The 15378-nt window shown below is 39.1% G+C and overlaps 1 pseudogene; it reads left to right on the top strand.

The window, feature by feature from the left end:
- Positions 1-341: 341 nt before the first annotated feature.
- On the top strand, positions 342-508 carry LOC123455713 (annotated as a pseudogene).
- The last annotated feature ends 14870 nt before the right edge of the window (positions 509-15378 follow it).

Below are 15378 nucleotides of genomic sequence, written 5' to 3'. Positions count from 1 at the left end.
CAAAAATAAATTGAGAAAGATATGAGAAGATGTAGACCTCCTGCTCATGGATCAGAAGAATTAAAATTGTACAAGTAGCCACCCTATCAAAAACAATATACAAAGTCAACGCACCAAAATTCCAGCAACATTATTCACAGAATGAGAAAAAAGTAGTTTCAAAATTCATAAAGAAGCACGAAAGGCCTTAAAATAGTAAAAAGAATCCTCGGCAAAAGGAATACTACTGGTAGCATCACCATACTTGATTTCAAGATAGACTATAAAGCCATAGCAATTAAAATAGCATGGAACTGGCACAAAACAGACACATAGATCGATGAAATAGAATGAGACAGCCTATCGCTTCTTGGCCTTTTGGCTAAGATCAAGTGTAGAATGAGAGATCCTGGCTTAAGTTATTACAATTATTGCAATTGGATTTTTTTTTTTTTACCAAAAGGCCAGAAATGCACCTTAGAGAAAACTATCATATTCAATAAATGATGTAGAAAATGGATTACCACATGTAGTACAATGACTCTAGATCCTCTTCTCTCACACTGCACGACAGTCAACTCCAAAGTGATCAAGGACCTCAATATAAGAGCTGAAACTCTAAAATAACTACAAGAAACAATAGAGAGAAAACCCCAAGGTCTAGGCAGAAACATTCCCCTTGATTAGTAACGAAAATATATAAAGTAAAAAAGGAAAAGGGAAAAGGGGGATTTTCTGAACTAAAGTGCTCTGTAGGGAATGGATAAAACTTAAGCTTAAAACCATAGTCTCTGGCTCATAAAACTAGTGCCAGAACTGGGTTACCACCAGAGGCTTATGGCTGGGGAGACCCATGAGGTCTTCACATTAATGCAGGCAATTTCCAAAACACTTGATTACCCACCAGAGATAAACTGTAAGACCCTATTGCTAAATAAACTGTAAGACCCTATTGCTGAAGACACCACAGGCTGTGGTCACAGGAAAGTGATAACTCAAACTAGAGCTGAGAAGGAAGACAGCTCCCTAGTGGCTAGCCCTCATAATACTGGAAAGAGCTATGCAAGCTGCTGGTGTGTAATGGTCATTGTATTATTCAGGGTCCTCTAGAGGAACAGAATTCCTAGAATGAATTATACTAAAAATGGAACTTAGGACTTCCAGGTAAGATGTCTGCATAGGAATTACATCAATCTAGCATAGGGAGGGATTTGAGCAAAACCACAACAAAATATATTCTTTGTCTGAAAAGTGAAGTTATATAAGTTTTTATCAGCTACAGCCAAGAAGCAGGAGAGACCAAGATCAATCATATAGGAAAACATCAGCCAGAATCCCACAAAGGAGTTTGTAGACACAGATCTGATCCACAGGACCCTAGTGGATCCATGTATCTGCCCAACACCCAGCTGCAGGAGCAGAGACCAAACAAGAGGATTTTACAACCTCATTAGCCTCCTTACAAAGGCAACAAATCAGCAGGGGAGACAGCAAGACACAGGTGGGACCAGCTGAGCAGTTGCAGTACAACTCTAAGCTTCCTGCAATCTCCCATACCCCAACCAGCAGAACCACCACCATCTGGAGAACACATTTAGCTCCCAGCATCAGGGCATCCAGCACAGCTATTAAGAATACCAGATTAGCTGGGCATGGTGGCATATTCCTTTAACCCCAGCACTCAGGAGGCAGAGGAGGGAGGATCACCATAAGTTCGAGGTCACCCTGAGAATACAGAGTGAATACCAGGTTAGCCTGGGCTAGTGACTATCTTAAAAAAAAAAAAAGAAAAGAAAAAAGAAAGAAAGAACACCAGATTCACAGCACAACACAGAGGGATCAAGGTGGGCCCTCAGCATTGGTGAGATTTGAAGCCACCCCAAAAGGTAATGAGGCTGACTGACAAAAATATGGGTACATAGGCCTGCACTGAAAATGATAATCTCTCTATGTCAGAGAAGGTTATTGGTTTCATATTCTTGGTCGGCTTTACCATTCTCAATTAAGCTATATGGGGGGGTTGACTATTGTTGCCTTTAATGCTTTCAGATTCACAGGGCCTGTGTCTTTTTCTTCTATCATTGGAGGTAGGGACTGATTCAGATCCAGGCTGACCTGGAACCCATTTCAGAACATAAATATCAACCTCCCAGCAAACAGGATTAAGGGTACAGAACAGCAAACACTCTTAGGGAATGTGGCTTTATAACGTTATGCGTTTGTTTCAATCCTCATAATTGCATACTCTGTCCTAGTTTTTATTGAATGTTACATTGCTCAGCTGAATTTTAGAATTTGCCAGTAAATTTCTCCACCCAGCCCACTAGAATACTAGAATATCAGGAAACTCAATAGGATTACTTCTGCAGTTGGATTTGAGTACAAGAGCTACACTTAACACCTTAAACTCATAGTCTGAAGGTACATTAAGTTGGATTTCCAAATCTGGAAGCAACACATATTATTAGAAAATACAAGCATCAAATCAACTTACAATACAAAAATCATAGCATTATAATACAAGAAAAACAAAAAGCAAGACAATATAATCCCACCAGAAATTATAAATTAACCATAAATGGCCCCCAATGAGATTGTTTTACATGAAATGCCTAACAAGATTTCAAAAAACATCAAAGAAATCAAGGAAGAAATTAAAGGAATCAAAGAAGAAAACAAACAAATTAAAGAAGAAAACAAACTCCTGAAGGAATTCCAATAGAACATAGGAAACCAGCTTAAAGAAATAAGTAGGTCATTACAAGACATGAGTAAGAAGTCAAAGCACTGAAGAAAAAACAGGCAGAAATTCTAGCACTGAAAAACACAATCAGTCAATTAAAACAACTCTATGGAAAGTCTTACCAACAGAATGGATCAAGGAGATAACAGAATATCTAAATGAGAATACCAGGTGGAAGATCTAATCAGTCCAACAAAGATAAAGACAAGCTAAAGGAAGGGATGAATGGAAATTTCAAGATAATTGGGACACTACAAAAAGATCAAACATAAGAATTCAGGGCATAACAGAAGGAGAAGAATTTCAATCCAGAGGCTTAGTAGGTGTTTTCAACAAAATCATAGAAGAAAAATGTCCCCAAACTGGGAAAGAAATTCCAATGCCTATACAAGAAGCTTTTAGAACACCAAACAGACAAAACCTGGAAAGAACCTCTCCTCACCATTTTATAATTAAACTACTAAACACACAAACCAAAGAAAATATGTTGAAAGCAGTTAGAGAGAGAAAGTAAGTCATCTAGAAAGGAAAGCCCATCAAAATAACAGCAGATTGCTCAACACAAACTTTAAAAGCCAGAAGGGCAAGGGATGATGTATTCCAAGTTGTGAAAGATAACAACTATCAACCAAGAATACTTTATCCTGCAAATAGGGATTTATGACAACTAAGCCAACTCTACCAAAAAAACTTGAATGAATCATTCATGCTGAAGAGAAAGTAAAACACACACATGAGAAACTAGGAAAAAATATACCATACTCAAGTAACAGTTAAAACAAAAGAGTAAACAGAAACAGGAAACACTACAAAACAAGAAGAATGACAAGAATAAACAGATGCATTTTAAGAATAATGCTTAATATCAATGGCCTCATTGCCCTAAGCAAAAGACACAGGCTTGAAGACTGGATTGAAAGGTAGGTTCATGCTGTTTGTTGTCTTCAGGAAACTCATCTCTCAATAAAAGATAGATACTGTGTTAGGGTGAAAGGATGGAAAATGGTATTTCAAGCAAATGGGCCTATGAAACAAGCAGGGGTTGCTATCCTAGTATCTGACAGAATAGATTCCAAGCCAACATTATTTAGGAAAGATAAAAAAGCTCACTTTATACTGATTAAAGAAACACCTCAACAGAAGGGCATTATAATCCTAAATTTATATGTACCTAACATGGTGGTTCCCAATTTCATCAAAAACTACTAGCTGACTTAAGGTCACAGGTAACACCAAACACAATTGTAGTGGGTGACTTCAATACCCTACTATCATCAACTGACAGGTCATCCTGCCAAAAAATAAACAGAGAGACATCTGGATTCAATGATGTTATGGAACAAATGGACCTAACAGATAAATATAGAACATTCCATCCAAATGCTGCAGCACATGGAATGTTCTCCAAAAGAGACCATATGTTAGGACACAAAGTAAATCTTAACAAATTGAAATAATTCCGTGTACTCTATCTGACCAAAGTGGGATTAAACTATAAATCACCAATAAGAAAAACTACAGAGCATGGAGAAATTCATGGAGATTAAACTGTACACTATTTAATGATCAATGGTCATTGAAGAAATAAAAAAATTCATAGAATCAAATGATGATGACAATACAACATACCAAAACCTTTGGGACACAATGAAGGCAATCCTATGAGGGAACTTTTTCACTTTAAGTGCCTATATTAAGAAATTACAGAGTTAACAAGTAAACAGTTTTCTGCTTCACCTTAAGGCTTTTGAAAAAGAAGAACAAGGCAAACCAAAAATAAGTACATGGGAAGAAATAGTATAGATTAGGGCATAAGTTAATGAAATACAAACAAAAAAAATCCAAATAACCAATAAAGGAAAGAGTTGGTTCTTTCAAACGATAAACAGGATTGATAAACAATGAGCAAATCTGACCAAAAGAAAGAAGAGACAAAAATTAATAAAATTAGAGTTGGAAAAGTTACCATTACAACAGATACAAAAGAAATTCACAAAATCATAGGACATACTTTAAGAATACATATGCCTCTAAGTTTGAAAGTATGAAAGAAATGGATGGATGATTTCCTTAATTCATATAACCTACCAAAATTGAATCAAGATGAAATTAACCACCTAAATAGACCTATGACAAGTACAGAGATCCAAGCAGTTATAAAAAATCTCCCAACTAAAAACATTCCAGGCCCCGATGGATTCATTGATGAAATTTACCATACCTTCACAGAAGAACTAACACTACTGCTTCTCAAACTTTCCCATAAAATAGGAAAGGAAGGAATTCTACCAAACATTTTCTATGAAGCCAGCATCACCCTGATACAAAAACCAGACAAAGACAGAACAGAAAAAGAAAATTACAGACCAATCTCCCTCATGAATATAGATGCAAAAATTCTCAACAAAATATTGGTCAACAGAATACAAAAATATATCAGAAAAATCATCCACTCTGTCCAAGTAGGCTTTATCCCAGAGATGCAGGGATGGTTCAACATGTGCATATTGATAAATGTAATGCACTATATAAATGGGCTGAAAGACAAAAATCACATGATTATCCCAATAGATGAAGAAAAGGAATTTGACAAAATCCAACATCCCTTTATGGTAAAAGACCTACTGAAAGTGGGAATAGAAGGACCATATCTCAACATAATAAAGGCTATTTATGACAAACCTTCAGCCAACATAATTCTAAATGGGGAAAATCTTGAAGCTTTTCCACTAAGTTCAGGAACAATATGAGGGTTCCATTGTACCCACTTTTATTTAATAGAGTACCAGAAGTCCTAGCTATGGCAATAAGGCCAGAGACACTCATAAAAAGGACACAAATTGGAAAAGAAGCAATCAAATTATCATTTGCAGATGATATCATTCTATACATAAAGGACCTTACAGACTCTACCAGAAAACTGTTAGAGCTGATAAACACTTTTTTTTAATTTAATTTAATTTATTAGTTTTCTTTTCAGTAAATACAGGCAGTTTGGTACCATTATTTAGGCTCATCTGTGATCTACCCACTCCCATTAGACCCTCCTTGTTAATGAAAATGGGTCGTGCATTGTGGAGTTAGCCCTCAGTTATTGGTATGATAAATGTCTCTGCAAATCATGACCCAACATGTGACTCTGACATTCTTTCCGCCCCCTCTTCCGCAAAATTTCCCTGAGCCATGTTGGGTTCATTTTTGGTCTGCTTCAGTGCTGAGGTGTTGGGGGCCTCTGAGGCTCTGGCTCTCTGATTTGGTAGGAGTTGCTTTTTCTCTGTGTTGGTCTCCTTCCCCTTTGTGCTGGAATCCGGTTCACAGGAAAACATCACCCTTGCTTATTTCGCCAGTTGTCCTTAGTTTCAGTTGGGCCCCTTTTGAGGTATGTTGGGGCAGCTCTCTCCTTAGGATCTGCATCTATCTGGAAAAAAGAAGCAGATTCTCCAACGGAGAGTAAGTTAGCACCTGGAAAATTGAGATAACACTTACTTTTTTGATAGACAGTATGATAGGTGTAGGCCTTCTTATACCCCGTGATTGATGGTAGCTTGATATTGTAGAGTGGGCTTGTGTTTGGGTATGGTTCTGATTTGTTTCCCAGCTCCAGATATGGGTCTAGTAATGTAGCAGGATACAAAATAAGCACACAGAAATCAGTAGTTTTCCTATACACTAACAACAAACATGGGGAGGATGAAATCAGGGACTCTCTCCCATTCACAATTACCTCAATAAATAAATAAATAAATACATAAATAAATAAACAAACCTTGGAATAAACCTAACAAAGGAAGTGAAGGATCTCTACAAAAAGAACTTTAAAACAGTCAAGCAAAATTGCAGAAGACACAAGGAAATGGAAAGACATCCCGTGTTCTTGGATTGGAAGAATCAATATTGTGAAAATGTCAATCTTACCTAAGTCAATCTACATATATATTGCAATCCCCATTAAAATTCCTATGACATTCTTCTCAGAAATAGAAAAAAAAATCCAAAAACTCATTTGGAAGCACAAAAATCCTTGAATAGCAAAACAATTTTGAGCAAAAAAAATAAGGGTAGTAGTATCACCAAACTTGATTTTAAGCTATATTACAAAGCCATAGTAACAAAAACAGCCACATAGATCAATGGAACATGATTGAGGACCCAAATATTAATTCAGGCAGCAATATACTAATATTTGATAAAAATGCCAAAAATATTCATTGGAGAAAAGACAGCCTCTTCAACAAGTAGGGCTGGCAAACTGAATATCTGTATGTAGAAGGATGAAAATAAATCCATGTCTTTCTCCATGCACATGAATCAAGTACAAATATATCAGCAACTTTAATATCAGACCTGAAACTCTGAAAGTGCTAGAGCAAAAGGTAGGGGAAACCCTTCAACATATTGCTATAGGCAATATTGTTCTGAATATAATCCCAATTGCTCAGGAAATAAAACCTCTAATCATTTCGAAGAAGAAGGAGGAGGAGGAAGAAGAGGAGGAGAAGGAGAGGGAGAAAAAGAAGAGGAAGCAGCAGCAGCAGAAGAAGAAGAAGAAGGGGGGGGGTGGGAGAAATAAAAAGAAATCAAACAACCCAATTAAAAACTGGGCTATGGAACTAAATAGAGAGTCCTCAAAGGATTAAATACAGATGACATGTAAATATATTAAAAAAGTGTTCTACATCCTTAGTCATCAGGGAAATGTATATTAAAATGGCTTTACTATTCCACCTCACTCTTGTCAAAATGGCTATCATCAGGAAAACAAATGAGAGCCAGGCTTGGCAGTGCACAGCTTTAATCCCACCACCCAGGAGACAGAGGTAGGAAGATCACCATGATTTTGAGTCCACCTTGGAACTCCATAATGAATTCCAGGTCAGTGTGGGCTAGAGTGAAAACCTACCTTGAAAAATAAAAAAAAAATAATAAAAAAGAAGAAAACAAATGACAATAAATATAGGCAAGGTTGCAGATAAAAAAGGAACAATTCTACACTGTTGGATGGAAAGTAATCTGGGACAGCCCTTATGGAAATCAGTGTGGATGTTCTTGAGACAGCTAAAATTAGATTTACCATATGATCCAGCTGTAGCACTCATAGGCATATATCCTAGTGACTTTTTTCAATTTTCAGAGATACTTGCATGACCATGTTTATTGCTGCTCTGTTCACAATAGCTAAGAAATGGAACCAGCCTAGATATCCCTCAACAGGTGAATGGATAATAAAGATGTGGTACATTTACTATGGAGTTCTAGTCAGTAAAGAAATATGAAATTATGAAATTTGCAGGGTAACAGATTTATCTGGAAAGTGAGGTAACACAGGCCCAGAAAGCCAAACATTGTATGTTCTCTCTCATTTGTTGATATCAGCTACAAATGTTTAGACTTATGTGTGAGCTGGAACCAAAAAAAAAGTAGCAGGGCCAGTAAGCTAGAAAACAGCTATAAAGGATGGAGAAGAGGGAAGTACTATAGGGGATGGTATTGTATATGTGTAAGTAGAACAGATTAAAGTGAGTAAAGTGGCCTAAGTGAGGCCAGGGGAAGAGATTGAGTAAGAGAGTTGTGGTGGAGGGTTAATAAAAATTCAAGATGTTCTGAATAAGACATATGAAAGCCTACTTTTTTGGATAATGGCACATCCAGTATCCATAGATAACAGAAAGTTTCAGTGCCAGGGATGGAATACCTTCCAGTGAGTTGTTGGCCAGGGAAGTCTCTGTTGCCACCAAAACATTATAGGCTTTTGCTAAGGCCCTTGGTTTTCATGAGTAACAGATGCAAGACTCTATTGCTAAACACTTCACATGCCTGAGCAGCAAAGTCACTGAGAAATCAAGCTGTTTTTGAGCTGAAAATCTTCTCCCTGTAGACCAGACAACTAAAAGCTGGAAAAGGTGGCACTGCCTACAGACCTATGGGAGACAAAAGTCATCAGAAGTCAAAAGAGTGGACACTAGAAGTCATGAGTTTGGCCAGACAGGCTAAATGATCTGTCTCCCTGAGATATGCAATAGTGGTATGTCTACTCTTGGGGAAACCAACTCTGCTTTCTAATTGGACTGAAGGCCCACACTTTTTTTTTTTTTTTTTTTTTGTGGGAGGAATACATGCCTAACACTGAACATCTAATCAAAGGCCTATAACAGAGGAGGTCATGAGCCTTAGGGGCATAAAGCCTCATCTTGTCAGGATAAATGCATATATTATGCTTACCAAATTACCCTGTAATGAACTTAATGTTCATATTCATATATTAATGCTACTCTCACTTTTGTTTAGAAAAGCTTTTCTTTTCAGGTGGCAGTGACTACTGGGATGACCCAAAAGGCAACACAGTGCTGAGAAGAAGTGACAGAGGAGTGTCCAGCACTGAAACATCTCTATCACACTTTCCAAGGCTCAGGGTCCATTGCTGAAGAGGTGGCTGAATGAGTATAAGAACCGAAGGAAGGTTATAACTCCTTACAATGAAACTGTTCAGACTAAAGTTGGCCTTGATATTTGTGACTTTGCAGTGCCTAGCAATACCTTCATAAGATCCTCATAATAGGAGAAAAAGATGATGACATCAAAATAAAATAAAGACTAACAGAAAGAGGGAGGGGTATTATGAAGAGGAGTTTTGAAGGGGAAAGTGGGAAGGGAAAGGATTATCATGTTTTATTGTAAGTATAGAAGTTGTCAATAAATAAATGGAATTTATTGGATTAGCTTATGGCAGTCCAAATAGCAGTTGCAGGCCTGAGAATCAAGTAACTTGGTAGCTGCTCAGTCCACATGGCTTGATGCCTCAGCATTCAAAATCCAGCACTGAAGGCCTGTAGGCTTCCTGAGAATCCACGCAGGGCTTTAGCCAATGTTGGTCTTCAGTCTGTGTTGGTTTCCAATCCATACTGGAATGTAGCAAGCACCTATGGTAGTCAAGTGGAAGGAAGGGGGCTCCTTTCACCCGGAGCTTCCTTATATAAAATTCCCATCTGAGAGAGGCCACAAGCTCTAAGGAAAGGGCTACCTCTGGGGGAAGGACTTCCTCCTTCAGTTAATCCTTCCTGGAAGCAACCTCAGAGACCCACCTGAAAGGGATTTCTGTCTCTTACTAAAGAAATCAAGTTGACACCTTAACCATCACAAGTCCACCCCTTGCCAACTTGACACCAAACCATATCTCTTTACATCATACTTAATTTCCAAATGAAAACACTAACAAGCTTATAATTCAGCCTAACATGGTATAACTGTCCCATGCACAACCAAAAATGCAAAATCTGCACCCCCAACACAAAGCAAGGTTCCTTGAAAGATTAGTCTCTAATACAACAGTTAGCTAGTGATAAAATACTAATATTGGTGACAATATGTACAAGCACCCCATATCAAGGTAGGACAGAAACATTGCAATTACAGTCCTCATTTTTGTAACTGGTCACTTGGCCTTAGCTGATATTTGTAACTACCTTATTCTTCTACCCACTTTCAGCAAGCCCCTCAGCAGGTCTTGGTTCTTTACCTGGAGGGGTGACCCATACCTTCATTCTTGAATGGTCTGGGCCCTTTATCACACTACCAAGAATGGGTTGTTGCAGTTGTCCATTGAATTTGATAACAGGGCATGGTAACACTAAGAGATGCCCTAAATGATCTGCTGCACTCTAGACATACTCTTCCTTACCTCCATTGTGGCAGAACAGTCTGATTTTTCCCTGATAGTCTGGATCAATCACCCTTGCTAACACTGAAACTCCTTTCTTAGCCTGTTAACTGGAGGGCATCAGCAGCCCAAAGTGCCCAGGGGGAAGTCTTAGCTTCCACTTCAATGGAATGTTCTCTGTACCTTTGGGCAAAAGCACTTCGCCATCAGGCACCAAGACCTCTAGGCACCTCAGAACATAAGGTTGTGGGAACAGGAAGCAAAACTTTAGCCAATGGGTCACTTGGACTGATGGTAAGTGGGGCCATTCCCATTTCCACCCCTTGATTCCTGGACCCATGAATCTGGGCTGTAGGTGAAACAGTACCATATACAGCCTGCTGGAAGACCCTCCCAGCCCTCCAAGATATTGACACCAGTTGGCACTGTAGTTGTTTCATTAAAAGGCCACATCATGATTCTATCAGTCCAGCTGCTTCAGGGTGATGGAGTACATGATAAGACTAGTGAATTCCATGATCATGAGCCCACTGCTGTACTTCCTTGGCTGTGAAGTGACTTCCTTGGTCAGAAGCAATGCTCTGTGGAATACCATGATGGTGGATAAGGCATTCTGTAAGCCCACAAATGGTAGTTTTGGAATAAGCACTATGTGCAGGAAAGGCAAATACATACCCCAGAATTAGTGTCTATTTCATAAGGGCAAAATGCTGCCCTTTTCATGATGGAAGTGGTGCAATGTAGTCAACCTGCCACCAAATTGCTGGCTTGGCCATATCAGGGGCTCAGTGTTGGTCTCTGCTGCTGGAAAATTTAGCATTCAGTAGCAGCCATAGCCAGGTTAGCCTTAGTGTAAGTCTATTTTGTTGGGCCCATGCATAACCTGCATTTGTGCCACCATGACCACTTTGTTCATAGGACCATTAGACAATGACAGGGATGGCTGAGGAAAGAGATTGACAACTATCCACAGCATAGGTCAGCTTATCTACTTGATTATTAAAGTCATCCACTGATGAGGTCTCTTTCTGATGAGCATTAACATAGGACACAAGTCACTTTTTAAAAAATTAATTTATTTTCTATTAACAACTTCTATGATTGTAAGCAATATCCCATGGTTAACACTCTCCCTCCTCCCACTTCCACCTTTAAATTCCACTCTCTATCATATTCCCTCCTTATCTCAGTCAATCTCTCTTTTATTTTGATGTCATGATCTGGTCTTGTGTAGGTAGGGTCCAGCACTGTGAGGTCATGGATATCCAGGCCATTTTGCATCTGGGTGAGCACGTTGTAAGGAGTCCTACCCTTCCTTTGGCTTTTACATTCTTTCTGCCACCTCTTCCACAATGGACCCTGAGCTTGGAAGGTGTGATAGAGATATTTCAGTGCTGAACACTCATCTGTCACTTCTTCCCAGCAACATGATGCCTTCTGAGTCATCCCAAGGTCACTGCCATCTGAAAAGAGAAGGTTCTCTGCCAAAAGTGAGAGTAGCATTAATATATGGGCATTACCATTAAGAGAAGTGCTTATTGGGCAGTTTTATCAGCATAGTAGATACATTTAGCCAGACAGCAGCAGACTTTACACCTCTAGGGCTCATGGCTATCCCTGATGTAGGTTTTCAGTATCAGGGATGTATTCCCTCCCATGGAGTGGGCCTCCAGTCCTATTAGAAGGCAGTTTGTTTCCACCATGACAGACATGCCACTATTGCACCCTTTGGGTCATTTAGCCTGGCTGGCCAAATATAAGACTTTCAGTGTCCACTGTTGAGTATTTTCACTGGTGATTTCTGTCCCATTGAACTACATGCAGAATGGCTTCTTCCAGCTTTCTGTCAGCTGGTCTACATGGAGGAGGTTTTCAGCTCAGTTCCAGCAGTTCTTCTCAGTGGCCTTACAGCCCAAGTATGTGAATTCTTCAGCAATAGGGTCTTTCCATCTACTCCTGGTGGGAAACCAAGGGCCTTGGCAATGGCCTATAATTTGGGGGGCATAAGAAACCTCCCTGGCCAACTACTCACTGGAAGGTATCCCATCCCTGGCATTGAAAATTTTCTAGTAACAATCTACTGATCCTGTGTCCAAAAAGTAGATTTCCATATGACTTATTTAGATCTTCTTAGATTTTAAAAAAATATTTTATTTTATTAATTATGTATTTATGAGAGAGAGAGAGATACAGAAATCGGCAGGTAGAGAGACAGAGAGAAAATGGGCATGCCAGGGCCTCCAGCCACTGCAAACAGAACTCCAGACAAATGCACCCCCATGCATCTGGCTTACATGGGTCCTATGGAATTGAATCTGGGTCCTTTGGATTTTCAGGCAAGCACCTTAACCACTAAGCCATTTCTCCAGCCCCTCTTCTTAGATTTTTTTAGCCATACCTCGACCTTTCCTTTACTCAATCTCTTCCCTGACCTAACTTAGGCCTTTTCACCCTCATTAATCTATTCTTCTACTTACATATATACAATACCATCCTATTAAGTAGTCCCCTTCTTTCCTTTCTATTCCCTTTACATCTCCTTTCTAGTTTACTGGCCTCAGCTACTGACTTTTCTTCCTACTCACACAGAAGTCCAATCATATATAGCTAGGATTCACATATGAGAGGGAACATGCAACATTTGACTTTCTGGGCCTGGGTTATCTCATTTTCCTGCAAATTGCATAACTTTCTTTTTCTTTACCCATGAGTAGAACTCTATTAGGTAAGTGTGCCATATCTTCTTTATACACTCATCAGTTGAGGGACATATAGGCTGGCTCCATTTCCCAGTTATTGTGAATAGAGTGGCAATAAATACGGTTGAGCAAGTATCTCTAAGGTAGTGAGCTGAGTCCTTAGGACATATGCCTAGAAGTGCTATAGCTGGGTCATATCTATATCTACTTTTAGCTGTCTTAGGAACCTCCACACTGATTTCAAGAATGTCTAGACCAGATTGCATTCCCACCAACAGTGTAGAAAGGTTCCTCTTTTTCTGCATCCTCGTCAGCATTTATGACCATTTGTTTTTTTAATGATGGTAGCCAATCTGACAGGAGTGAGATGTGTGCCTCTTGCCTTATTGCTATGGCTAAGACTTCCAAAACTATGTTAAATAAAAGTGGGGACAGTGGACACCCTTATCTTGTTCCTGATTTTAGCTTCTAGTTTTTCCCCAGTTACTAATATGTTGGCTGTATGCATGTCATAAATAGCCTTTATTATGTTGAGATATGTTCCTTCTATTCCCAGTCTCTGTAGGACTTTTATCATGAAGGGATATTGGATTTTGCCAAATGCTTTTTCTGCATCTAATGAAATGATCATGTATTTTTTGTCCTTCAGTTCATTTATAAAATGTATTATGTTTATCAATTTGCGTATGTTGAACCATCATCCCTACATCTGTGGAATAAAGCCTACTTGGTCAGGGTGAATGATCTTTCTGATGTATTCTTGTATTCTGTTTGCCAATATTTTCTGAGAATTGTATGTATGTTCATGAGGGAGATTGGTCTGTAATTTTCTTTCTTTTTGGTTCTATCTTTGCCTGGTTTTGGTATCAGGGTGATGCTGGCTTCATAGAATGAGTTTGGTAGGATTCCTTCTTTTTCTATTGTATAGAAATGCTTAAGTAGCATTGGTGTTTGTTCTTCCATGAAGGTCTGGTAAAATTCAACATTGAATCCATCTGGGCCTGGACTTTTTTTAGTTGAGAGTTTTTTGAAAACTGATTGGATCTCCATATTTGTTATTGGTCTATTTAAGTGGTTAGTCTCATCTTGATTTAATTTTAGGTAAGTCATATAAATCAAGGAAAGCATCCATTTCTTTCAGATTTTCAAACTTAGTGGAGTATATGTTCTTATAGTACGTCCCTATGACTTTTTTGAATCTCTCTGGTATCTATTGTGATGGTGCCTTTTTTAGCTCTAATTTTATTAATTTGTGTCTCTTCTCTCTTTCTTTTGGTGAGATTTGCTAAGGGTTTATCAATCTTGTTTATCCTTTCAAAGAACCAACTCTTTGTTTCATTGATTCTTTGGATTGATTTTTCATTTTTATTTCACTAATTTCTGCCAGAGTGAGGGGGAAGGACATGGAGGAGGATAACAATGCTACCAACTTGACTGTATTTACTGAGTACAAAACTAATTAATAAACAATAAAAAAATTAGAGGAGATCAGAGAAACCTCTCCCTCATTGTACGAAGGAGGTAATTAAGTCTCAAGGTCATAAAGCAAGTTGTTCCTCAGAAAAGCATGACAGTCTGAGTTAAGCCCTAGGGAATATCTGTAAAGGATCTGTAACTAGGGGAAAGCTGGGCTAGTCTCCTGCCATTTTCAGAGCATGCTTCCAAAGGTCATTTCTGGGCAAACTATGCTGAGATGGGCAATTCTATCAACTTGTCTTTTCATTTTGTTCCAGCATGCTTTTAGAATAAAGCTGAAGCTTTGTAAAAAAAAATTAAAAAAATAAAATGGCAAATCTGACCATCCATCAGATTTAACATATAATTTGTCCTGGTTTGGAAGGTGCAATTAGCACTTCTGATTGAAGCCTATATACCAGGCTTATTTGGTGGGTACTGAACTGGTGTAATCTCAGTTACCTTTTGGGATGGTTGTGGTCTCAATTATGCTGCATTCCCACTTGTGTCCCTCTTTGCTGTGCTGTGGGTTCAGGGATGCTGGCTTGGTCACTGGATCGCTGCTCTGGTCACCAGTGTTGGATTCTGTGTAGGTGTGCTCTCTTCCCCAGGTCTCTGGTATGGTACTTGCTGGCACTTGCACTGGCGGTGGGAGAGGGGAGGCTGTGGATGGTGGCTCTAGTTCTCCTGCTGGTCCACGCGGTCCTTTTCCTCATGAGCTACTCCTTTGTTGGTCGCTGCTGTCCTCCCTTCATATTTCTTGAGTTTGCGTGGAGGCTGGTGTGAATGGAGAATCCCCTCACCTGGCTTTTCCTGTAGCTCAGGCTGAGCCTGGCAGCTGCGGCCCT

The sequence above is a fragment of the Jaculus jaculus genome, chromosome 17 (genome assembly GCF_020740685.1).
Source record: "Jaculus jaculus isolate mJacJac1 chromosome 17, mJacJac1.mat.Y.cur, whole genome shotgun sequence".
NCBI lineage: Eukaryota > Metazoa > Chordata > Mammalia > Rodentia > Dipodidae > Jaculus > Jaculus jaculus.
Note: the sequence above shows the minus strand (reverse complement) of the source record. Positions and strands in the feature narration are given on the sequence as shown.